The 27,097-nt window shown below is 36.1% G+C and overlaps 1 protein-coding gene across 2 annotated transcripts in view; it reads right to left on the bottom strand.

Moving 5' to 3' along the window:
• The window catches only part of KCNIP4 (potassium voltage-gated channel interacting protein 4), a 446,323-nt gene that overhangs the window by 397,828 nt on the left and 21,398 nt on the right, over positions 1–27,097 (bottom strand). The window contains exon 1 of one of the 2 annotated variants that reach the window (XM_075752409.1): positions 4,914–5,054. The exons of the other annotated variant lie outside the window; for it this stretch is intronic. The gene's annotated coding sequence lies outside the window, so the exon portion shown is untranslated. Of the gene's footprint in view, positions 1–4,913; positions 5,055–27,097 lie in introns of those variants that run through there. 2 annotated transcript variants of the gene reach the window in all.

The following is a 27,097-nucleotide window of genomic DNA, read 5'->3' as shown; positions in this document are numbered from 1 at the left end:
TTCCCAAGTACATTTCTCTTCTTGTAGTTTTTGCAAAATAAAGATTTCTGTATTGCTTAAAATCGTGAAAGGTTCCATCTTTAAATGGATTTCTATGTTTGCCTTCAGAACATAAAATCTCAGATATGTTAATCTATTCAGTGGTTAATATATGTAGTAATAGGCTACAAAACCTGCTTATTGAGAATTGAGGAAAGACTTCACACAGTATGGTCTAATTATTTCCACATTCACCATCTAGAATGGAAAGAAGAGGGTCTGGCAAGGGACATGGTCCTTGGTCTTTCTCTTTCTCCCACCTCCCCTTCCTCCATCTCTCTCTCTCCTTTTTCTTTTCTTAGAAGCTTTCAGACTCAAAATAGCAAAGTCATCTGAACTTCAGTTCTAGAGGCACACAGGACAAATATTTCCTAGTGCCCATATGAAGTTCAATGAAGTCCTCTCAGGATGAAAATTTGTAAATTCAGCAGAAACCTAATATTTTTGAAAACATCTGGGAGAAAACTGGGGGCGGGGGGGGGGGGGGGGAATCCTAGGAAAACTGCCTGAAGTAGTTTGAGGTGACATGAAGTAAAAAATGACACATCTGACAGGCCATACAAATTCAATTACTGGGCAAGATCAGCAATCCTTTAAGAGAGGACTGTTTGTGAAGGGCAGCTACTGGGACAAGGGAATGAACTCAGGAGGATGTGCTATTCTTGACACTGGATATCTATTATTTACTGTTGTTTTCCTCTCATTTTTATCTATGCTGTTTATTTCATATTCTTCCGGTAGGGAAGGGTGACTAGAACCAGGCAGATTTCAGTAACTATCACTCCGTGCACAAGCATACTTTTGCTTCAGTAATAAAGTTAGGAAACAACTCTTGTCTCCTAATTAGTAGTCATGATAGTTTCTAATTAAGGCACTTGAGGGTGTTGATATCTGAAAAGACATATACTTTAATCCCTGTATGTAATCCTGCTGTCATCACTGTCTAGCTTTCAGATTGTCTTTGCCCCATCTCTTCACTGCTCAATAGAAAAGGGGTAGAAGGAGGCACACAAGAATTAATGCTGAGAGACACACTGGAAGAATGTTTCAGTACAAAGGACCCCTGTTCAATATTAATAAAGATTCTTGTTAATTTTGAACAACTGGGAGGAAAATTTCTTTTCATGGTCTGAGTTGTGACTGGATTTCAAAGTATTGCTCAACATATTTGCATAGGAGAAGAAAAGGCAAACGAGCCACAGGGGACAAACTATTCTCCTGTTCACAAGAAGTCCATATTTTAAAAAAACAGTACTGACAACCTCCAGCAGGAATTTTTTGAGTTATCCAAGGTCTGAGAGTATATGAAGTACCCTAGAGAGAGCAGAACGTTTAGCTAGTTCTCAAATAACTTCAGTTATTTTTTCCTTAAATATTTTGTCAAATGTACCATTTGACAGGGAAGAAAACACACATTGATTGACAGCTTGAAATTATTCCTGAATTATTCATAACTCAACTCATAAATACACGGTTTGAGGAAGCACAAACAATATAAAAAAGTTCATAAATAAAGAGTCGATAATCTATAATATTTTTAGCAGTTTGTAATGCAGAGTCAGCAGTACAATTCCTCCAAAGTTATCTTTGTGACAGGCAACTTGTTGTCCTCTTGGTGTCTCTCATTTGCATTTTATAAAATCTGCAGCAGAATGTACATTCATGGTGTGGAATAATTGGGAAAGACTCAAAACTGCCCTAGGTTAACTGAGTAGGCTGCCAATTTAGTGGGGAGATAGTTCAGTGCTACTCATTTTTGAAAGTGAAACCCTCCAGTTTTTCAACGCATGCTTTAAACTTGGGCCCAAAGCTCACTGCAGTATCGAGCTCTCTCTGATGGGTACCTGGCAGTAGTCAGAACCTGTTCCTCACGCCCTGGTAACAAGATATCTGTTCTCTGAAACTATTGTGCGAGGAAATTAGTCAAATTACTGAGCCTTGAGCATTGACTAAAATAGCATCTTTAGTGTGGAATTGTTTCCCATCGACAACTATGTTATTCCATTTACTTTTCTTTGAAATACAATAAGCCTTCGTTGTTTTTGGTTTTTTTTTTTTTTTTATTCTCTTGTTCTTCCCTTGAAGCAATCACAACTGCATTAAATTCATGCTGTTTAAATACTGCATAGAAAAGGGTTGAGTGTAATTATCTTTCCAGTATTTATCTTATAACATTCTTATTCCTATGAGAGATGTTGAAGTGGGGAAGAGCAGGAAGACATCCCCAGTGCCAGGACATTCTAAGATTTTCTCATCAGAGTGAAGATTATTCATTCTGAAAATAGAGTTAAATCATCTGAACATTGCAGTAAATCAAATATTTATTTGCCTGCTCCAAATTCATACATGGAAATTGTCTCTGAAAGTATAATTAATTCTATGAAGTTAAAACAACATGTTGACAAACTCAGTTTCAAGATCATACAAATAAACTAAAATATGAAAAACAAATTGCAGAGGAGAAATAAACTCTGTTTTAAAAGAAAGATCAAATACGCATTACTTTACAGTATTTCCATCTACAAATTGTTATAATGGCAGTGAATTACCAAATAATTCAGTATTTGCAGTTTTCATTATTTTTTAACTATTACAGTTGTATTTTAAGTATTAAGCTGTAAGCCTCAACTACCTAATGACTATTTTTATACCACTTTACTAGTGTAAGGTAGTTTAAGATGAACAGTGGGGAATCTAATTTGTAGAAAGGAATACCAAAGTGGGAATAAGCCACCACAATATGATTTGCAAGCCCCCCTTCATCCTGCCGACAGAAAAGAGTAGGTATTGACGGAGTATCTCAGTAGCCAGGTGCTCTGTAGCTACCATAGCACTGTCATGGGTACTAGGAGGAAAGTTAAATTACAGCAGACCTCTGGCTGGCTTAACTTATTCCAGAGAATGGATGAGCACCTTCATGGCCAAGCCTGGGGGGGGTCAGAAATGCCCCACTTCTTTATATGTAGGAAATCTTACCTAGCTGCAGATCATGAACTCGGTGGGATATGCCATATACAACATGTGTCACAGATGTCAGCAGGCTCTAGTATTGAAGTCCAAGAAAACCTATTTGGCCAGTGGGATCACCTTGGACAACAGAACAGTGCTGAAGAAAGTACCTCAGGACATCAGTCGTCTTGATCCTGATAAATAGTCAAAGATTCTTGTAAAGCTATCCCTATGGGAATATGCTTTCTATCACGTGGTGCTAGATAAAGCAAAATTAATAGCTTCATTTTGAGTTAACTGTGTGTCAGATTATGATTTTGTCTCTGTTGGAGCAACCCAGAGTAACTTGACTGAGTCTGATTTTACAGTGATTCATATATCTGCTGATTCACTTTACCAAGACAAAATAAATCCTTAATTCTATTATTACTTATCAACTGTTTTAAGACCTTTTCCAGAGGTGCAAATCATCAGCCAGTTGAAATATACTCAAGAATCAGACCTATTAACTTCAGTGCAAGACGTTTTAGATTCACATACCATTTCTAGAGAGATGATTCCTTAGGCCTACTGAGGTAGCTGATAAATAACCCAATGAAAAAAATTCCAAAATATGAGTGTATTGAAAGGGTTAAAGCAAATTCATTTTAGTTTCATTAGCTCCAGTAACAATACAAAAAATAAATGAAAGTGCAGAGAATTGTATGTACAAACTGATACAATAATCAGAAATCAAACATGTATTTAGCAAACCATAACATGCATGGTCATTAAAGCAGCCATTTGTTGGTAATATTAGCCTAAAGCTTTAAAAATGAGTGGCCAAGAATAGCTAAAGGATTGTGCTTAGATTAAAAGGCATATCAAATGTGTTTACTCGGATAATACAGGGATAAGGGCAGTTTAAAACCAGAAGTATGTTGTATTTAACCAGCTCATTTTTTTCTAAATGCTGAAACTAAGCTACTGGAACATATCCTTTAACGTAAATGTGTAAATAAAATAACATATCACTCAGGATATAGTGACTTAGCTCTTTGTGACAAAACAATGTCATGCATTTTTTTCATTCTGTTTGACACAAATTCAATATACTGAGGACTTGTTCTTTTATTGTCATAAAATGTGTGCAAGGGAATGAAAAATGCTGCCAAAACACAAAAGGGTTGTTTTGGGCAGTGGTTTTTGTTTTGTTTTTACATAATGTTGCAAAGTAGAAATATGATGGTAAAAAGAGGAATCAGTGCTGAATAAAATCCTTAACTGTGTGTATGTTCCTGAGGAAAATAAAGTGAAGCAGATTAACCATCACTTGCCATTTAATTTATTATTCATAAAAGAGTTAGACTTTCAATGGGTGAGATATTTCACAGCCAACTTCCAATTTAAAAAGAAGCATTTCTTTCAGTATTTATTAATAAATACAGTACACAGCATCATTATGTATAAAAGTGACAGGATGTTACCTTTCTCCATTTCCTCAAAGACAAAGGGATTGATCATGTAATTTCCATGTAAATATACTCTGACAGTGATCAAAGGAGGTTTTACTCATCAAAACAGATTTTTGGGTTGGGCCCTGATAAATTGACAAAATTAATTACTGGGATTTTACATTTATTCATTTATCTTCTGATGGAAAGATTATTTTTTTCTGCAGACCTTTTCTGCAGACCATGTATTTTGATGTGCTGCAAAATGAATGCTCATGCAGTACAATTATTTATATCACACTATGATAAAGCACCTTCAATCAAAGCTGTACCATTTTTAATCTCTTTGCACAATAGACCCAAGACAGTAGAGACTGTTTGTACCTGTAACTTGACTGATGCTAAATTCGGAAATACCGCTGTATCAAAAATTCAGAATTCTTGGAAAGACAACAATTTCTCCTACACTAAAAATTTCAATAGGAAAGGTACCTTTAGAGCTCAAACTTTTCCAGGCAAAAATTCGCTTTATCAAGCAGCAATTCTTAAGCAATTTCTTGCAGTTTGCAGGCTTCTGATGATACTGTTGCAAATCTTCATTCCCTTCATGTGTTTTCTTCTCAGGGGCTAACACTTCCATCCTAAACAAAAACTTAACCCTTAGTTTTCCTGGAGGATATATACATAACTTAAATCCATAGACTGAGGGTAAGGGATATGGGGGGAGAAGGGAGGGGATGGACTTGGGATAAAGGGAAAAGCTTTAGGATCTCATTAACCATTATTCGTAGCTCATACATTCTTACTATTAATTGACTTAAATGGAATTATTGTATTCATATTCTTTTATTTTGAATTATTTATCTGGAACATTAATGTATTTGTAAAAATTACAGATGGGGGGAAATCAGATTTTATCTACTATTTAAAAGAAACTTTGATTTTACTTAAATGATATAAATTATATAACATCTTTAGATGGTAAATAAATATTTACCTCTTACCTTAGTCAGTTGTTTAGGTAAAGGAAATAATGAAATCCTCTATGCATGAACCTATTATCCTTCCTATCTTAGCTTGCCTTACATCAGTGTCATAGAGCAGAGCTGCATTCCTCTAGCTGTTATTGAAAGACAGCTGCTCTAACCAGAAAAGATGAATAGTTGGGTTTCTGTGCTGCCTTAATGCCACTGTCACTCAAATGCAGAAAAGCAGCTGAGCCACTTAAAGCCAGTTGTACACTTGAGGACCATTTCTCTACACTACCTTCTGATTCACACAGGCAGACTAATAAATTTCTATATGGCATTATTTTTCTTGATAGACTGCCACTTTGAAGGAGCCGGGGGCCATTAGCAACAACCAACACTGACTAGGACCTAACCAAAGCCCTACTCGGGGGCCAAAAACCCAAGAAAAGGTACCTACCCAGTGCTCCAGGACTTTTATGCTACTCCAAGGTCACACAGTAGTCCTAAACAGCATTCCCGATTGCTCTTCAGTGAGCTCCAGCATGAGATGCCAAGGAGATGACGGCTGCTGAGGACAGAACCAAACTGCAAGCCGCGGCAGCCCTTTGACAACCAGCCATAGACTGCACCAGGGGAGCTACTCTAATTACAAACAATAGCTGCACCCCGCCAGGAGCAGGACACCAAAGTGGCCCCTATTTCACTCCCCTAGTTTTCCCTTACACTGCACTGTCACCCATAATCTGAATTTAACATTAAACACAATTTAAGTTCTAAAGACAAAAGGTAGAAGAGTCAAAGAAAAAAAAAGCATTGGTCAGAATACACACCTCTTCTGAGAAAAGCTGACACTTTTCAATTGTAAACTTAGTGCTTCCTAAAGAAAGAAAGCATGATGTAACACATGACGTCACTGCATGCATTTGCATCAGAAGTTTCTATTGATTATGCAAATCAATCAAGGAACAAGTTTCCATGTCCTGAAATTTATTTTGTAAAAGATACTAGAACTCCAAGGCTTTTTTAATCAGTCAGCTTTCCTTCTAACTTAATGCCAATTACATAAATTTGCAAGTTTCATGTATGTGAAATTTCCTGCATACAGTTGAAATACGGCTTAACTAGTTTGCTGTGTGCAAAATGTTACACAGACAACCCCATACCTACCTATAACAACTGGAGACATGTCAGATCTATCAGCACAGGCTAGGATGGAGTTCTTTAAGCACATTGACTCCACCTCTGGAAACAGCCAATCAATCAGCAATGAATTCTGTTCATAACAGCAGAGAAGCATGGGCCTTAACAACCAATTGTTAGGCAGCCAAAGTAAAGGCGATCATTTCCATTCAGATTCATATCTAAGGATATAGTTCAGGCCCATCGCTACTTAGAATTGAACAAGGCTCAAATTTTCACTGTTGCAACAGTACTTGCTGGTATCAGGTCCTTCCAGTCCCACGGCATGACACAGCATTCCAGTCATGGCTGTATTCCCATCAAAAGCCACTACCAAAGTGAGCTAAATTTCAGTCTGGTAACAGAGTTTCTGAAAACTCTGAAACTTCAGCAGAGAAACTTCTTCCACTTTATTTCACAGCTCTCTTATCTTACATCTTTCGTAAGTGCCATTCTGAGAATAAATATAATTTTTACATTGGTGTTTTACTGTGCTAAGAAATACATTTTCACCACAAAAGATTCAGTCTGGATTTCCAGATGACTCCTGGAACAGAATTTTGAGTTGCAAGAGCAAAGCACAAATGTTAGTTATTGCATAGAAATAATAGCTATTTTTAAAAGATCATGCTCTCTACTATTTCTACATTCCATCTTCAAATGAAACTAAGGTACTCTAGAAATCACAGTTCATCTCTCTGAAAACTGGAGGTTTGCTTCTGATCAGAGTCTGTGCAGGGGATCCACAGAAAGTCACCCATCTTCTCTGGTGGAACACATCTACATCGCTCCTGTCCAGTGCAAAGAGAAAACCAGTACTATGCCCAGCAGCACTGAAATATAGCATCATGTAGCGTAGCTCCAAACAGCTAAAACTTGAAAGTGTTGTTGGAGTAATTTAGGTTTTCTTGATATAAACTTTCAGAGAAACTGCCTACCCATATAAAGGTCAGCTACAAAATCCTTGATCCTCCAACTCAAACGCTACCTCTCACGACATATTCTGTCACACTCCTCAGAGTGCCGGTTCAGAGCTGCCTCATGTCAGGGATCCATTAATCCAAAGGTAGTGTGAATGGGGAAGCAGACACAGGAGCTGAGAGAAGCATTTGGGAACATTATGCCGTGATGGGATAGTAAACAGGAATGCGTACCGTCTAGACGTGGAGCAACTGCTCACACGCAATGGGAGAGGGCTGATGGGCATGCTCCCAATATTAGCATTAGGTCTTCAGGAGGGACAAGAATAAAGAGGAGCTTACATGAAAGCACAAATACGATGACACTACTCAAGAGGATATGGAGAGGTAGAACCCTTGCTGAAATCTTTAGGATTTACTTATGTGCAGCTGAAAACCGTACCTTATTTGCCATGATGTGAAGAGCTCCACTTGAGATTTAACTCTAGAAGGAAGTATTTTTCCTTAAAATGGTTCAGAAGATGTCAAGGGGTTCAGATTACACTGTATCTGTTTCCTTACTTCAAACCTTAACCAACTGCATAGCAATTTTCTTCTACAATAGAAGTATACGTGAATCACAGGTTCTTTGTGGTACTAATCATTATGCCAGAATTTAGAAGTGAGTTTAAAATAAACTTAAGCTGTAGAATAGTAAAGTTCAAGGCACCATTGAATTTTTCCAAGCAAATGATACTGTACCTCATATATCCATAACAATTTATAACAGGTATTAACCTGTTCACTGTCCTGAAGCAATGCCCTTGGTTTACCTCTTTCTCATCTGCAATTCATGTGCTCTGACTTTGAGAAAAGGAAATGGATTGGTAGTGAATTCCATGTTTACAAACCCAAGGACTGTAAAAAATTTGTTATATGCAATACTGGAGAAAAACTGGTCATGTTGTAAGTAACATGAGAAAAGTATCATGTGTGAAAAAGATTTCAATCCAGTCTGCACAGGATCCTCCCTTCCCCTAACTACACTGAATCGCTGAATAATTCAGATGAAATGAAAAAGGGAGCCAAGGAGCACACTGGGAGTACGTTAACTGTGGGTGATCAGTGGAAGGCGGAACCCTTCACCATGTTCAAATGAGCATTTAGTTTCTGAAATGAATGCACTTTGTTCAGGGAGAACCTATGGGGAACTGGTACCTAGAACCATACTGAACCTGAGCAACCTCAGGATCTGGAGATGGGGAGATCTTCCAATGGGGAGTGAGTAGTGAAACAGGTAAGAAAGAAAATAAACAGAACTAGGTACTCATGGGAGTATCAACAACAAGACAAATGTAGAGAAATGATCTGCAAAAACCCTGCAGTGCCTTTGGTTGGAGCCCGCCCTTAGATGTAACTGCAGAAGTAACTGGGCACTCATCCTGACCACGTGCCTCTAGTCAGGGAAGGCAAACTTTTTACTGCAGCAGTAACAGGGCATGGAGACAGGGACTGCCTAAAGAAAGCAGGTTGGTTCATTATTTCATGTTATCAGATTTCATATGTAATCGGCTACAGCCGAAAATAAAGCTGGGTTTCTGTATAAAAAGTTGCTAATTTCCTATTGATGGTTAAATAACTTCTTTTATGAGTGATCTAAATCATGTCAGTTTAAAACTCCAGAGAGTCACAAGCAGATGAATCATATAAGTGCTATGACATGCCACACAGCTACAGACATTTTGAGGAATATTTATTGGAGCTAAAAGGAAAAGTATTTTAACTGGATGTACATGAGCATGGCTGCAGTAATAGCATGTATGCAAGTTGTCTCTTACTACTGCTCGATCTGATTTCAACTTTGGGAATATGGAAGAGAACTTTCAGTGGACTTACTGAAAACTAAATAATTCTTTACTTGATAGTGAAATAGCAGTTGGAAAGACCAGAGGCATCATTATAGAGTGAGAAATGGCTCAGGAGTATTGCAGATGAAACAGTCAATACTGATGTGGCATCTATATGGTTTTCTGGGGGAATCTTTACAGAACTGAGTAGTTGCATTAGTTGAATACCCTAGCACAACTACTTCAAGAACCTTCGATGATGACTACATTGTCTCGTAAGGGTCTTGAAGAAAGAAATTGTTTAATGTCAAAGATGAATCTAGGTTAAACCAGTGAAGTCTGCTGAAGACTTTAGGCCTCTGGAGACTGTAGCTATAAGTTAAGAAATTAATACTGAAAAATAGGACAAGGTTACAGAATCCAGTCCTGGATGAATGTGTGGGTGACTGCTGACATATTAAAGAGTATTACAATGAGATGCTTCAGAGAAAATGCAGGGTTTGGTTTTGGTTTGTTTTTCTCAGCAGAAGCAGGTTTTAATAGTATTTTATAATACCCAGTTTTGGCAGATGAAGGAAAGGATTTGTGAGTGGAAATGAAAATTTCATTCTCTTTCTGTATAATGAAACATGGAACACAAAGAGATCAGAAGCAAGAATATATCGGCTATTTATTTACCCCCATTGTATAGAGGTCTCTAAGGTTTGCATTAACTTGAGCTCCATTAGCATATTTTTATGAAGATCTTTTCAACATGTTTTTTTGTCTATTTATAGGCGAAAAATGACAATTGTATAAATCCCAGGAATCAAAAGCTTCCTGTAAACTTTAATATCAATTAAAATTTTGGGTTCTGCTTTTGCCAAGAGAAAAATACAGGCAAATCTTAATTTAAGTTGAATATAGTGAAGAATTGAGCAGTGTCAGTCACTCTGGAAAGTCTGTGGGAAGCATTTGGAAATATCCCACAAATATAGGGAGAACTGCTATCTTTGTTTTTTCTCACCTCAAAAACATGACCCTCCTTAATGTAGGAAATGTCTATAGGTCTTGCCTGTCATGCATAGTGAACCTCTATATTGTAAATGAGAAAAACAAAAAGAAACGGGAATAGTGGGGCAGCACTGCCTGGAATTCTTTTGGTTTATTTAGCTCTGGACCCTTTGGTGGGACAGTGCAGGTTAATAACTGATTTCAGGTTGTATTCAGGTTGCCTGGATTAGAAGGCAAACATCCATGTTCACACACATTATGTCACAGTACCTGCGGGCAGCGCAGGTAACAGGAAAACGTTTTGACACCTTCAACAATTATTTGGCTGCAGCAAGAACAATGAGCAACATAAGTGAGAGCAAGTATTTGTGGGTGGGAATTTCAGAGAGCTCCTTCGCCATGCCAGAGGAATTTCACGTCGTAATGAGCCGTCTTGGGGTTATAGATATATTGGGATAAGCTCTGACTGGATGATTCAGTAGCTGAACTAAACTCAGAGAAAGGGTTTACCTCCTGTCAGATTATAGTGATAAAAGAGATGACAGTGACCCTGATATGGACAGAAAGGATTGTAATGTTAATCCATTGTTACTGTTAATCATAAACATTCCTGCTTGCTCTTAGCATTTGTCTGGGGTGTATATATATTCTACTCCAATTGCTTAAAGTGACAGGGGTTTTTATATGTTCAATGGTAAGAAATATTTCTCAGCAAAGAGAAATATAGTTTATTTACTGGTGAAAAAATAGAATTTTATGGCTGCCAAGAAGCTTTCTTGTCCATACATCAAGGGCTTAATTCTTACAGGTTTTATTACAAGTACACAGTAACTTTTCTTTTTCCAAAATCACAGGAGGAAATTGGACTAATGAGAGAGGGAAAAAAGGGTATGCAATCCCTAAGAACTTTTTAGTTATTTCCAGAAGGTTCCTTTTCGTAGGCAACTTTACACTAGCAAATTTGAACAATCACATGCCATTGCTGTGAAAGACATCAATGATCCTTAGAAAATATTTTTTGAAAAACTATTCAGTAGTATCAGATAGCTCAGAAGATTGCCTTTGCAATTCCAAAACTGAAGAGGTCCATTCTCTGCCACTGAGATGGACACTGGCAGAGGGAGGTCAGAGGGATGGCTTGAGTAAGGTGAACATGCCAAGACTACAGTGAACTGATCCATTTTATTGTTAGAATGGTATACTCTGATACTAAAAAAAGGGTAGCAACATACCTGAAAATGCCATCAGTACAGCCATAGCTTGTGAAAAATTAATGAGTGTATTGGACTGTTTAACTTCCTAAACAAAGATTTTTTTTATCTCAAAGCCACAGGATGAATATACCAAAATCTTAATTGTCTACATACAAAAGGATCCTATTTTGTACATTTGTATGTCACCATGCTTTTACAAAAAAAAGACCTATTTAAAAAGTCTGAAAATTCAAACAGATGAGAAGGAAGGCTGATGAGACTAATTATGGTAGCTCAATATACAAATTATAGTATGGCTTTGTGTATAATTAGTTAGAAACATTGACAGATCAAGATGCTACTTCAGAATTAACAGAATGTGAGACTGGTCCTAAACAATGTGTGAAATCATGTTATCTGTTTGTATCAAAAGTAATATCACAAGTGTATGACATCAGAGAGGATGAATAAAAAGTAGAGGAAACAAATATAAGTAGATTATTTTATTAACTTCTCTAAACATAGGGACTTGCCAACAAATTCTAAAAAGAAAGTCCAGCTAGAATTTGCTGTTGGAAATTATCTGCTCTTAGTCTAAGTCATTATTTTCACAGATTTTTACAAGTAATCTTACTTATCAGCAACAGAATTAATTACATTTTATACTTTATAGTAACCAGAAAGTTGTAAACAATGTTCTGTATAATAAAAGTGCATGCATTTTGCTTCCAAACAGTGAGAGGTATTCATTTTTAAACTGGGCTTGAGTTTATTATATGGATGGGATACAATCCCTCCCTGCCCCTGATTTTGACTTCTCTTATGGGCTTCTACATCTATTGTGTTCAAAAGCATTAACATAAGCAGCAGAAGACTTCCAGTTAACTTGTAACTATCAGAGTTCCATTTCAGATGGTGATCACTACTTTGGAAAGTGCTTCATTTTGCTCCTAATTAGCCCAATTTTTGTCAAAATATTCCTAGACGCTTTCTGGAATTTCCTTTCTTTGTGGATCTTTATCATTTACATGTAATTTCTAACTGAAGAACTATGAAACAAATTGTCCATCCTTATTTTTGTGGCATGAAGTTTCCAAAATACAGGAAGAGTAAAATTGGCCAGGACATGTACACTTTTTTTTTTCCCCCCTCCAAACTTATAGGTTACTCAGTACAGGACACAGAAAAGGTGTTGAGTTCTCACATATCCATTTAGTTCAGTTTTTATAATGTCATAAAATTAAGAATATAATCAGTAAACCTCATAGGTGACTCATTTATGAACATATAAATAATCAAATGCATATTAAACTAGCTTGCAAAGCTTTCACAGACAAATTAAATACCGGACAAATAAACTACCTTTTCAGCACAATTGAAGGCTCTCTTCATACCTACTGGATGTTACACCTTTCAGCCACCTTTTGGCAACAGTGAGTAACACCGAGTGGTAGCACAGCACTGGTAACAAGAAAAGGCAGAAACCTCCAGCTCCTATCAACAAAAACACCTGCTTATCAGAGAGTGTGCTGTAGATGGGGCAGCACTAACAAATGAAGCTAACTGAACAATGACAAAATATTTCCATGACCCCTTTTATTTTTATCTGCTTGTTTTTATAAACAATTTAGTACTAGTATCTGAAATTATTATTTCTAAAGTATGGTCTCCTTCATCCAAGTTATTATCAGACTTAAACAGCTTAGAATAGGAAAATGCTACAATAAATCACCTACAAAATGAGTTCCTAACTGCTACAAAGGAATCATCATTACTGTCTTTTACTCACTGAAGAACAGGAACGAAATCTGAATGATTTCAGATGCTATGTCATGTCGATAAAGACAGTCCTTTAAATGGTTAAAAGAGAGAAATACAAAAAAGGGAAAGGAAAAGGAGGTGTAACTGAGCAATTGATTGAACAGCTGAAATCAGAAGCTTCTAAAAATTTATTTGACCATGAGAAGTGTTTTATCCATAATATGGTCACTGAAGAAGGAGCTTGAGGAGATAGAGGAATGCTACTGCAAAATATGCTTGGGAAAGGAAGCAAAACAGGTCTCATACTTCATTTCAGTTTCAAACAAAATTGATTATGAACCAGTAGACAAGAAGTTTTATAATGTCATATTTCAGTAGAACATTACTCATATGTTTCCTCAAAAAGACATAGAAGTCTCATTTACCAGGGATATACACATTGCTTGGAGACAGTACACATGAATCAGTATGAACACATTTGTCACTTGGATCCCTGATGAAATATCAGCTGAACTCTTAAATGATCTTCCAAATTTTGGAGAAAAAAATACAGATTGGATACAAACTTGCATTTTTAGGCTGCCATATAATGTTGCACTAAATAAAATCATGTTGAAAACAATGGTGTCCTTAAATTTCATGCCTATTGCCTTATGCTTAGCAGAATAATGATAAACATCTCAAGGACAATGGAATAGGAGATAAAACAATATTTTCAGACAGACTTTAAAGCTCTGTGTTTTTTTGGATACACTTGCAAAGCGAACAAAGTTATGAAGTAGATGAAATAAAAGTAGTAGATATTTCTGAATTTTAATACAGGCTTTCATATGCTCTCATAAAATTTTACTCTTATGAAACTGTTCTCAATTTATGTTTTCCTAGATTTGAACAGAAGTTGAGAGAATATCAATTCAGAATATAAACAACCGCACTATATTACAGTCACATAAGCATCGAGGCTTGATTCTGTGATATGCTGAGCCCTTCCAGCTCTTACTGTGGATAACAGAAGGATGTTGTGTTCGGCATTTTGCAAGATCAAGCTCAGGTGATTATTGTACATTGACAAATTACCATTTGAATCTATTTGAGGTTTTTTGCATGTACGTTGTCTTCCTTAATGGTCCTGAAGTGAGACTAAAAACTATAGCTAAATAGAAATTCACGTCACGGTAAGCTGGGAAGAACTCAAGTGGCAGAAAAAATGTTGGCAAGCAAAAAAGTAATTTCTTATTTAAAAAGGTAATAGGAGGAGCCTTTTTGTGCAGCTTTGGAGTGACTGCATTTTACATTTGGTATTTAATCACATTACTATTTAGTAATTTCAATTAATGAGTGACATGGGTTTTGCTGCCTCATGCTAATAAATTTACCAGAACCATTGGAACTGTTAACAGATAGCAAGTTAAAATTGTCTCTTCAGACACCTAGCCTTCTCTGTTTCTAGGGGTGTCTGGTACTGTTTAGTCTTTACTAAATTAGACAGCATGCACAGCAGTCAAAAATAGTTACATGTACCATGGATATTAAGACAAGGGTTCAAGTCGTTTATAAATATCCAGAGGCCAAGCTGATCAATACTTGCAATTTAGGTTCAAGCTGAATCAGCATCTAGTAGGCTGAATGCCTGTGCCACTAATCACTTGGGCCACACATACAATTTAAAATGCTTATTTTACAAAGATTTAGTGTTTGTTGAGAATGTGTCTGACAGCCTCAGGAACAGAAATCTTCTGTTTTGTCACAGAACAGGGAAAGCACAAGCACTGTACGAGAGCAATACCTTTAGTCTTCCACTGGAACAGCTACATCTAATGACAACGGGTTTTTTCCTTCTTCTAAATTCTTGGCCTAATTGGAGAGACTAATGGGGCAGTTGGTTAGCAAAACTAATAGTTGTGGTGTCTTTTGTGGCTGCATTTTCTCAGAGAAAATTAACTGAAATCACACAATATGAGTTACAAAACAATTGACAACTACAGGTTTACCATTAAAAGAGACAACCTTCCTCAGTAATTAGCACACAGAATATCAGCAACTAAAGAAAAACTCTTTAATAACCATGTTCTAGCTATTGATTTTCTATAATAGCCTAATGATCTTTATGCAGTGCTAAAAGTGTGGATAAAAGAGTGCTATAGGAGTTAGGAGCTTCTCATCAATTTATTAATCCCTATCTCAGATTCAGAAACACATAATAATAATTATTTTGAAACTGAAGCACAAAAACACAGTTCTATACACTTATGTAAGTGTACACTTATGCACTTACATAAGTGCACTTATACACTTGCATAAGACTGTTTTCATACTTCTGTCCCCCTAAAATTCCCCCTAGAGCATAGTGTAACCAACATGTACAGCACAGACCATCTACAGTTGCCAACACTTTCCAGAATTCCCGTAACTGGAACACCTGGGAGCCTTTTCTTCCTCAAAATAATCTTAAAATATTAAACCAGAACTTTTCATTACAGTAAGAACTTTATCAGCATGAACCTTAATCTAATGATAGATTTACATGAGATCATGTCAGGGAAAAGCTGATTATACTATTACTTGTGGGGAAAACCAAGCTTTTTTAAGTGACTTACCAGGCCAGCACTATTTAAAAATGAAAGTTCGCAATTTGTGGATATTCAAGGTGTGGTTTTATGTTTGATAATGTACTGTCAACATATGTTAAATACCTGTCCAGGTAGAGCGGTGACAGGGTATTTACAGTGTTACTATGAAATTCTCAAAGGGACCAGTGATACAGGGTGCTCGGAAACTACAGAAACAAATTCCATCAACAGCATGCCTTATTCTAACACTTCACAGTGACAGAAAACATTCTGCAAGCTTATAACTTTTCCACTGCTACCTTCCAGAAAATCAAAGTTGTCACTTCCTAGTGAACTAGTAAGGTCAGAAATCTCCATATTGTGCTGCTGGTCAGAAATCTCCATATTATACTGCACAATAGCTCTGCAGGGAAGAAACAGAAAAGCTGTAATTTACTAGCTCTCACACTTTTACAGTCCAGCAGGTTCTTACATCATTTGGGAGATGTACTTGAGAGACAAACAAAAGCCCCATCTTTATCCATATTTATTAAATGAGAGAAAACAGTTATTTCTGATTGTTAATGACTAAGAACAATAATTTCTCATTTTCCTCTTTGGGCACATACACACATGAAGAATCATTTTCTTTCAAAAAGTGAGACTGGAGTTAGAATGTGCTAATAAAGGATGGAAAATAAGGTAAAATTTTCTGTATTTTTATAGTGTTTATGGAGGCAGCATAGCTGGAGACTGTTCATCTTTGATAAAATATTATAAACTTTAGATTTAGTAACTGCACATTTTGACAGCTGAACAGCAAACAATTATTTTTGTTATGAATACAAAGAGCCTGAAAAGATATCAGCAAATTACAGCTGTTACCTGTCTTAGATATGGGTATTTTTATGTGCCTTCTCTATCAAGTGATATAAAGAGGTCTGACATAACACCTTAGCTACGTGCTCTGTTGTCACTAGTGTGATCATCTCCATCAGCTTTCATGTCCATCTTTCAGCTATGGCTCTGTGCATTAAGTTTCATTGTTTCATAGTTAAGATCCTATTAAACATGAATGGTAGGGGTCACTCATTAAAGAGAATACATCTACAAATGGAGAAGGGATTGGCTTTTGCTCCAACTCGTCAAGGATTTTATTGGCAATTTAAAGGACACTATTAATTCCTTCTATGGACAAATGCAAAGATTGATGGAATAAGTAATCAGGAGGACATTTTACTGTTAGAGGATAAACTCGGTGATTTTTTTCAGTTCAGCAGAATGCAAAACAACACTTGTAGGAACAAAGAACAGAGACTCTATCTTTGTTCAAACAAAAAAACCTAAGACTATATCAGAATAGCATTCTAGTTTAGAGCCCACACTTCCAAAATCATGAGAAAATGGAGTAACTTCAAAGGATGACTACAAAGTAAAGTAAGTTAAGGGATGAGTACATCTCTCTGTGAAGATAGTCATAAATGGAAAAGAGATCTGATTATGGAAAAAATTTGAGGCTGATGGACCAAATGTGATGCAAAAGGTGGAAACTGAAGCTAGACAAATCTGAAAAATAAGATGAAATTTCAGAGTAGTTAAATATTAGTAGTGATCTATTTATTGGTTTGTTTTGTCAAAAACAATAATCATATTTGAAACATAAATTATGATCTAATCTCTGTGGGAAAAAGACCTCTGCCTGAAGAAGGTCAGCTTAGAAGATTACTGTGATCATCTCTGGATTTAAAAAACCACTGTTTTTTGCAGATGGAAGGAAAGAGCATTATGTTGTTCTACCCTCATTTCACAGGTTGTTTGCAAGGTTGCCTTCATTGTCGTTAAAAGCTGGAAATATAACTGTAAAAACATGAATATGGAACACCGTTCTGTAGTAATTCTGTCAGATTTTCTGGCAAATTCCAGAGGCTCTAACAGTGCTTCTAACACTGCCTATATTCTAGTGAATGAATTCAAGATTAATCAATTTTTCAGGATCAAGCCATTTGTCTGCATTTGCCTATGTTGTCCTTCAGCAGAGTGTCAAAGCTCCATACAAATCTGTATTTTATCAAGTGATCATCATTTAGCACTATGTTAAATGCCCAAGTGATTAAAGCACCTGAATAATTGAAGGGATTCCTAATCGAATAATTACAATAATGTTCTTTAGTATATCCCTATTTTCATAGCTGTAGGCAATATCAAGTGGTTCAAATTAATAAACCAGCTCATAGATCAGATAGCTTTCCAGCATCTACAGTTCAGTAATTGAAGCTATTGGTTAGGAAGGCAGTCATAAACACTGCAAATAATAATGAGATTTTTGACCTTCCAGTGTCATGTAAATTGATGTGTGCCTGACACAGGCAGACTTTGCTGCTAAACTCAAAAGCTTTCAGCTTTGTCATTGTCTTCATCTTGTAATTGGATGTGTTAACTCTAAAGGAGACTAAAATAGAAGAGTAAAATCAGGGAACAAAGTTAGGAAGAAATGAATATTCCTTTTCAAAAATATACGTATTTCTAGTTCTTGTAAAAGAAAAAAGTTATTGTGATTTCTCAGTTAAATACTTTATGTCAAATGAGGTTATATACCACATGCTAGCAATTACTGTATATAGATCTATAATAGAGCTTATTCTCCAGTACCATTTCAGATTGTAAAAGTCAGGTCCAATTAATGAGAAATGGGCATTTATACCACTTATTTGACTTTTTCCCCCCCGTGCTTTGCTTCTGATATGCTGATTTTCTTCCTTCTTTTTCATTCTAATTTCTATTCATTTTTCATTCATTTATGGCAGTTCCTAGTTCTCAGTAACTGAGGTCAACCAACTGAAAGATCATGATTCTCACACTTTCATATAGCCACTTTCTGTCCTATACTATGTAATGGCCAAGCAAAGCAATTCTATTTTATTTTTTTGCAATGACAACTGAGTTAAAATTAACTGCAGAGTTCAGCAAGCTAAAACGAGTTGGTTAAGCACCATTGTTATCCCATATTACAGATGGGAAAACTAAGAGACTAAATTAAGTGATGAGCTTAGAAATATTGACAGGCTTGAAGGACATCAGCAAGCAAAGAAAAATACTAAGTACCTGCATTGGTAATAAAAAAAAAAGACCCAAACTTTCAGGACGATATGTAGGTATGGCCTATGGGAGCACCAGAGCAGTGCTTGGTGTGTATGTTCATGACAGGTATTACCAGCAGAATCATGCCACACACTGATACCCATAGACTATGCTGATACTGCTACATACTGCAGTACAGTGAAGTGATATATCAACAACTGTACATTATTAAACAATAACACAAAAATTATCTCAATAGACTTAAAGAAAATCTCAACTGTGATTCTATAATGAAGGAGGGAGATTGAAATAGGGACAGGAGGAAGGAGACTGAGAAGGAAGGAGAAAGCAGAAAAAATGCTGCTGCAATTAGGATTCTCCCTACCGTACCTTTCTTTTTGAATTGAATATTCAATTTGTGATGCAAAATAAGTACTGAGAATGAGAGCTAAAGATTCAGGACACATGGCATTATCAAATTCCTGGTTTAATTTCCCCATATTAAAATATTCATCAGAGGAAACACTACCAGCCCATGTAATTAATACGACAGTTGTCCCACAGCTCCCCAAACTCTTCTGTTATTGTTGTATTGTTCCTCCTTCTAAGAGGAGAAATACTACAAGTTCAGCCCATATTTTGAGAAAGTAACACTTTGCAGAAGGATGAGAAGGTGATTTAGCATCCAGATACTTCTCCCAGACTAATTCTGTACCATGTTACCGTAGCTAAGGATTCTCTGGGGTTCTGATAACTTAGGGTAGTTAAGTACCGTGGCATTTCCTATAATAACTGGGTTATTATCATGAACAAATTATAATTTAGGTGAATGCATTTTGCTTTCCTATATTTCTTTGACAATTCATGGAAACTATACGGTAGCACTGCAAGATGTTCTCTTCACATAACCATCACACATCCAAGGGGACACTTTGTTATTTACTATCTATGTAGTGGTCCCAGAAAGCAAGATTTTATGATGTATGAACTTTTAGTACAAGGATGAAAAACATGGTAACTCAGTTGATGATACACCACATTAATTTTTACCTTAGCACACTAATACATACTACTTTCTACTAATTCAAAATGGCCAAATTAATCTAAAAAGAGGAAACATTTGCACTACTGAATAATCTCCAACCTTGCTAAATGCCTGTCAAAATACTACATGTTCTCATTTCCTTTTTAAGTGATATGTTAAAGTATCAGTATACACAGATTTTTACAACATGAAACATTACTTCTTTCCGGATACTAATTACAGACAAAAAAAGTACTTTTTGTATTAACAAGTCTATGTTAATGGATCATGTCAGAAGATTTTCAGAGAGTGTTTCCATGTAAAAACTATAAAGCTAAAAACATACCCTAACTCATCTGCTGTAACTTATAAAATGCACATTTTTTTCATAGTGGTAGCAAATGAAGTTTTTACATTGGAAAAAATTGCACTCCTGACTAAGATTAAAAAAAAAAAAAATTAAATCAAAAGTCACTGTTTTAGAGGAGAGTAAAGAGCAGAGAAGCCAGCTGACTTTTGGCACCCAACTTCCCTTGTTAAATTGAGTGGGTAAATTCCTATTCAATCTCTAGTCCTGCAGAGAGATGCCCCATCAGAGGGTGATGCAGAATTCCTGCGTGTTCTGCCCTGAGCTGCCCTCTTCTGGCTACATTTTCAACCTGATTAAGTGCCTAAAGTTAGGCAGTGAGAATGTGTTTCACTATGTCCATTCAATTTCTATCAAGTCCTAGCACTCAGAGGCACTGGGGGATCATGAAATGCAAAAGAGCCATAAAAGTGAAAGTTATATGACTAGCAATGCAATGAAAGCCATTAAAAAGGCATTATCTATCAATAGTTGATGTACACTAGTTACTTATAATGCTCTGTTGTAAGGGTGTTTGTGAGTGGATAGGGTAGGCAGGGTAGGGTAACTCTAACAATAATACCTCAGGGTGGTAAGCGTGGACAGTGCTAATTCTTTATGGCAACCGCAATATGGTGACCAAACAATAACATTTATAATCTGCCAAAAAGACTAGGAGAAAGTTCTATACTATTTCAGGACTGGTCTGAAGTGAACCGCAAATCCATTTTGCAGAACGCACATTAAAAATGCTTCTGCCTAGAGGCTGTCATCCCTTACTGTATTATGCCAGTACCTAATGGCTTCAGTATATTAGGTACTATACAAACACATTTTAAGAAACATTTCTTCTTCCTCCGAACAACAATACAAATAGGCAAGATGAAGGCCAGACAGAAGGATGCATTCATTGTCTCCTTTGACAGATGGGGAACGGAAGCCCAGCAAAACTGAGTGATTTGCCCAAGGCAGCTTGCAGCAGAACCAGGAATTTGACCTAGACAGCTTGAGTTCCAGACCAGTGCTTTCTCTCATTAATATCTGCTTCTTTATGCTTTTTTTTTTTTTCCCCCCGTAATCTAGCAAGCCCTGTTTTGTCCCAGGTTTAATAGGATCACAGTCTTAAAACAATATACAGGAGTCAGTAACTTCAAAAATCAGACAATAAATTTTAGGCTGTATTGATTTTAGTTTCTTCCCTCAGCTCCTATGTTCTTTAAACCATCACCAGTAATTTGATTCAAGCTTTGGAAGGAAGTCCTTTGAGAGCACATGAAACAGTATTTCAGTTAAACAACTAATGTGATTTTTCATCAATCAAATATTAAACACTTGAACAGAAAATAAACTTGAACTATGAGAAATGCTTCTGACAGCAGTTCAAAAGATGCATATCCGTGCAGTTCTGCAAACAGACAATAGATTCCGTTTTGTGTCGCAATACTGAGTGATTAGGTTTCATGTACCATACATCCATCTTCTGAAGTGTGAGAAATGAAAACAAGTGTAAATATGGATAAACCAAGAGTACTGTCTTATCTAAGATAGCTGCAGACAGTATTTGTACAAGAGATTTCTTTACCATTTGTTGCAAGGCAAAAATCACATACATAAATGGTAATAGCCAAATTTCAAAGCGTTCAGAGAATTGTTACTTTCCTAAATTCTAAGCCTATACAATGTAATGAATTACATATCTGTGAGATTTATTTGAATCAGAGAGAGAGATTTTAAAAAATAAATTAAAAAATCAATGAGCCCAATGTTCAGCTGATAGAAATCAGTAGAATTGGGGGGAATGAGGAAACAAAACTCCCTAAATAAACACTAGACTAGTTGGTGATTTAACATTATGTAAAAATTCACAAGAAATGTATGTTATGAGATGTACTAAAAATGAGGCTATGTTTTAAGAATAAAATTGTTTCTCTGAGTCTTGGGAAATGCACAGTACACTCTGAAGTCCTACCTCTGGGATAAGTGCAAAATGATATCCTCATCCAAAAAAAAAGTAATGATGGAAGAAGCAGGGCAAACGAGGCTGCAAAAATAGAGAGGTTACACAATCACCTAGGTGCCTACTGATTTTCATAATCAAGTCCTCAAAATTTGATCCTATTTACTGCAAGTTAATTATCCACACCAGTCAGTATACAGAAAGACAAATCATTACCATTGCAAAAGGAATCAAGATCCTTTGAACAGAATATAATAAATGCAGGTTCTGCACATATACTACAAATGATGAGCAAATTTTTACTGGAAATAAAAAATGTGAGAGAAAGCAACCTGATAATAAAACTCCCAAAATATGAGGAAGAAGTAATAATCTTCTACCTTCTAATTTTATCACAGCCAAAAGAGGCCTTGTGGCAAAAAATGTCAATTCCAAAGCCGTAGCTTTGTCACTCTGACACTTCTTATAAAAACTAAAAATGAATTCTGAGGCTAGTTCATGCAACAGACTAGGGAACTTGAGTGAGAGACTGAATGAAGAGAAATGCTGGTACAATAATTGGTTGCAAGTAATATTTATCAAAACTTTTGGACAATTTGCAGAGAATAATTATCCATGAATAAAAGTACCTCCTGCTTAGGCAGCCCAAAAATAGGAAAATAATTGCCATCAGAATATTATTCACTGGTTGGTTTGGGCTTTTTTGTTCTAACAATGAATGCATTAAGAACTGTGCAAACTTCCAGGGAAAAGGTAAGGAATTATCAGTCACTGGTGTGGGAGGAAATCAACATATATATTCCCGCCTCCCAAATAACTCTTATTGCTCTCATAATTTGCCATGCTTGCAAAGATGATTTGTTTCCTGGTGTACTTAGTACTCAAAGTTAGGCAAACGAACCAGTTTCAGTTCTAGGTTGCCTATATGGTTGGAGGGGAGTCTACAAGAGTAGGCTGGGGGTAAATAATTGACCCTTTCAGCCTATGATTGATAAAAATTCTTAGTTCTTTCCTCATATGTGTGGGGCTTATAATTAGAGACTTTTAAGCAGAGCACTAGTTGGTTCTCTGCTAAACAGCCGGGTTTCATAGGCGCTTAAAGCAGCTGAGAGCCTACACTGACATCAACAGGACCATGCAAAATTCTGCACATGTGCAAAGCATAATTCAACCCCATCTAGACCTGTTTTCACTGTGAAATTCAAGTGTTCTTAACCATAGGGACATTTTTTCTAGACAAGTCTCAACTTTCTGTCTTAATCACATTGCAAAGTTTTCTTCTAACTAATAAGAAAAAGTGTCTCCCTCGCCATGCTTCATGAGGAAGGCTGAACATTTCTCCCCTTCATAAAGACCTGTAAAGTTTCATCCAATCAGAATTTAAGTTATAACTAGAAATTGAACATCTGCAGATAAGCATTATAGTTCATCAGCTGCAGCAGCAGATACAGTTGATTACTGGAATTTGAAAATAGAAAATGTAATGGCAAAGATTTCGATTAAAGTAATTACACTGGAATAATTTTATGGGACTGAGTTCATTATATTACAAGGTAGTTTTAATATCTGAGCCATTTAAAAATATACGCTGACTAGTACTGAAGTCTTCCTCAGATACAATATGAAAAGCATATTAAACTAATATTCTGAACATATCTCTGTGAATACACAGTCTGTTTTTTAATCTGGTCAAACACAGAGTTAATGCATGAGAAAAAAAAATGGTTTATTCTATTGCACTCATAAGGTCACAAAGAAATTTGAAGTAGAAAGTATTAAACAAATCAAAATACATGAAGGAAACTAATCACTTTTTGGACTAACAGCAAAATATTAAAGAATTATTATTTTAATTAATGGAAAAAGATAACAGTCTTTTCTCATGTAATCAATTCAGACAATGTGCAAGATTAGTAATGATTATATTAGAAAGATGTGACTTTTAGTACAAATGCTTTCGGAGGGTATTGACTTAAAGTGTTATACTACTGATGAGACTTCTGACTCTTAATGTTTAACTCAATCAGTTTTAAGCAACTGCTTAAATCTTGATGATGTCAACAACTTTTGAGATGTAGTATATTTTGCACATTTTACAACAGTATGTAAAGAACATTTAATCCTCTTCTGGTAAGTGTAAGGCAATCCCAGAATCAGACCCATATGAATCTTCTCCATCCTCTGGATCTTACAGCTATTCTTCTCCTCCGAGGCTTCATGGGAAATCCTTCCACACCTTCACTGTTCAGAGGTGATAATGGCTTTGCTTCAATAACATATCTGTTTGTAGAAAGCCCCCTTGATTCCAGGATTTAGCAAATACTTAATCCCCACAGAAGACAGTCTAACAGAAGTACTTTTCTAATTGCGACTCTAGGTAAAATGAAACGTAGAGTGAACGTTCTCTTCATGACTCAACATGTGTTAATAAAATGGGTTCATTTGAAAATGGATTGATTTTATGTACTTGAATGCTTGAGGAACTGCAGTCTTAGGGTACCTAGAAAACTTGCAAAGATGGGAACCAAGCAGGAGGACACTTTTTGGCTTTGTGTATAATCAGTTCTGAGCACAGACAATTTCTGAACCGTAATTAGCGCTCAGTTAACATTGTGCCAGCCACCTGATGTTGGCACATAAGTGTCTCTCCTTTTCAGTAACTGATAAAGGGAGAGAGGTAGGTTTAACGCTGCAGAGCATTAGAATACTTATAAAAAGAAGAAAGTAAAGTTCAAAGAAAAATCATTTGTATAAGCTCCAGCAGTGCACATTATTAAAAGCTATTCATATACTGTGCACTGGACGGCTACTGAATTCTCTTGCTTAATTTGCACTCAAATTACCACAGCAGTGAGCCTCAAAATAAGAAGGTAGAAAACATATAGCAAACTATTGCTTTAAAACAATCCAGTACATCGATATGGCCAGATGGTAATAGGAAATCTAAGAACCAAGCAGCAAACTGAGACACAGAAGTCTCTTCATTGTGATTTGAAGTGGCTTTTCTGGTTTCTCAGAAGCCACCTGCAGCAGATCTCCCACTGTCTTTAAACAGTTTTGAGAATCAGATCTTTGGCTCTAAGGGAGCTCTGGAAACTAAATGTCTTTCAGAGTTCAAAAGAATTATTTTTCCTTTTGTTTGCATGGCATAACGCTAGACATCTCTTCCGTCTTTTCTAAGAAAATAAGCACCTTTTGTTCTTCTTTATCTAGACCATATTTTTACCTTTTTTCTTATTTGCATGTAAAATAATTTTATTCTACATATATTACAGAATGAAACAACCATTTCTGTGGTAGTAAATTCCACAGAATTTTTATTTTAATTGCATAGGAAATAAAACCACATTTCTTTATCCCAGGTATGGATTCAAATATTTATATATTCAACATTTTTTTTCCAATAATATTGGGTAAAAATTCCAATAATACTGGAAAAATATCCAATATTTGCATATTTGCAATGCCTGTTTTTATTATAGTAAGTTAAGTAGCTATAAATATAAACTGGATACAGTTCTGAATACAAGGACTTGGTCCATTTAAAAAGATTGTATATAGGGCTTCAAATATAATTTGGTGCCCATTTTTGATCAACACTTCTTAGAATGAAAAAAGAGCAACATTTGTGGAGTAACTATGTACTCATTTATTTGCTTGTTAATTCCCTGTATTGTTAGAAAGTAAAATTACCAAAATTTTTGTAGGTCTGTTTTAATTTCTGGGTTAACGAGAAAAAGATATAGTTGGAAACAAATGCACAAATGCAACATTGCATCTTCTAATGTCAGCAGTTCTGCTAAATGTAACAGCCACAAAATATGCCACACCAGATTTTTTTATACGTGAAAACTATGTATTAACATTTTTAAACAATCCTGAACTTCATTCATAAACTCCCCATATATTTTAAATAATAACCAGGATAAAAGTAAGGAAAAGTATTAAATAAATTTCCAAGACCCCAAAACCCATTAAAATCTCCATTAATAGATTTCTGATAAGGTGTTCAAGAAGGCATTTTCATCTATTGAAAGGAAGATAAGTCAGTAAATGCTAGTGCTCCTCAAAAATCATTACTAAAACACAGTGTCAGGGTTATCACAACTTTCTAAACAATAGACATGTCCCAGAAGTGCCCAGTTCCTTGCCAAAGACACTTAATACAAAGAAATTACTTAAAAATCCAACAAAAGGGTTATTTCAGTCTTTGCAAGACATCCAGTACTCAGCTATCACTTGGCTAGAAAAATGTTGTAGAAGAAATTTCTCTTGAATTCAGTATTTTTGCCGCCCAGGCATCTGATGGAAGCCAGAACAGGCGGGCATATTAACAATGCAACCACCTTTTAAAAAAATTGGAAGATTAGGATCGTTACCAATGCTCTCAATGATACGAAACTAACCACTGTAAAATTTTCTTGGTCATCTGAGGAGGATCTGAGATGCGGTACAGATGCTTTGCAATAGTCCCCTCCCCAGCCTTGGCGTGAGGCTTGGGAGCGGGAAAGGAGTGCAAGAAGCAGGTGACTGCATGAAGCAGCATGCTCATGTGAAAGGGCATTGCTGTGCAAATCACTAGGGCCCTTGAGGGCCCCACGGCAGCTGGAATTAAAAGGCTGCAAGTATGGGTGAACACCCACTAAAGCTTTCGGTCCCCTGGGCCGAAGCTTTTAGCTTCTCCCCGTAGGATCTCAGACCTAAATTTTGTGTAAACTTTCAAGTGTCTGCTTGACTGAAAAAAAGGTTCAGATGAATTCTGCTGTGAACAGTGAATTTCTTATTAGTATATTTAGCATTATTCAGAAAAATTCTTTGTTGTCAGGGCTTAGTTAACACATATACAGTTCTGTTAAGCTGTGGCATTTCCCACATAAAC

The sequence above is a fragment of the Balearica regulorum genome, chromosome 4 (assembly GCF_011004875.1).
Source record: "Balearica regulorum gibbericeps isolate bBalReg1 chromosome 4, bBalReg1.pri, whole genome shotgun sequence".
Taxonomy (NCBI): domain Eukaryota; kingdom Metazoa; phylum Chordata; class Aves; order Gruiformes; family Gruidae; genus Balearica; species Balearica regulorum.
Note: the sequence above shows the minus strand (reverse complement) of the source record. Positions and strands in the feature narration are given on the sequence as shown.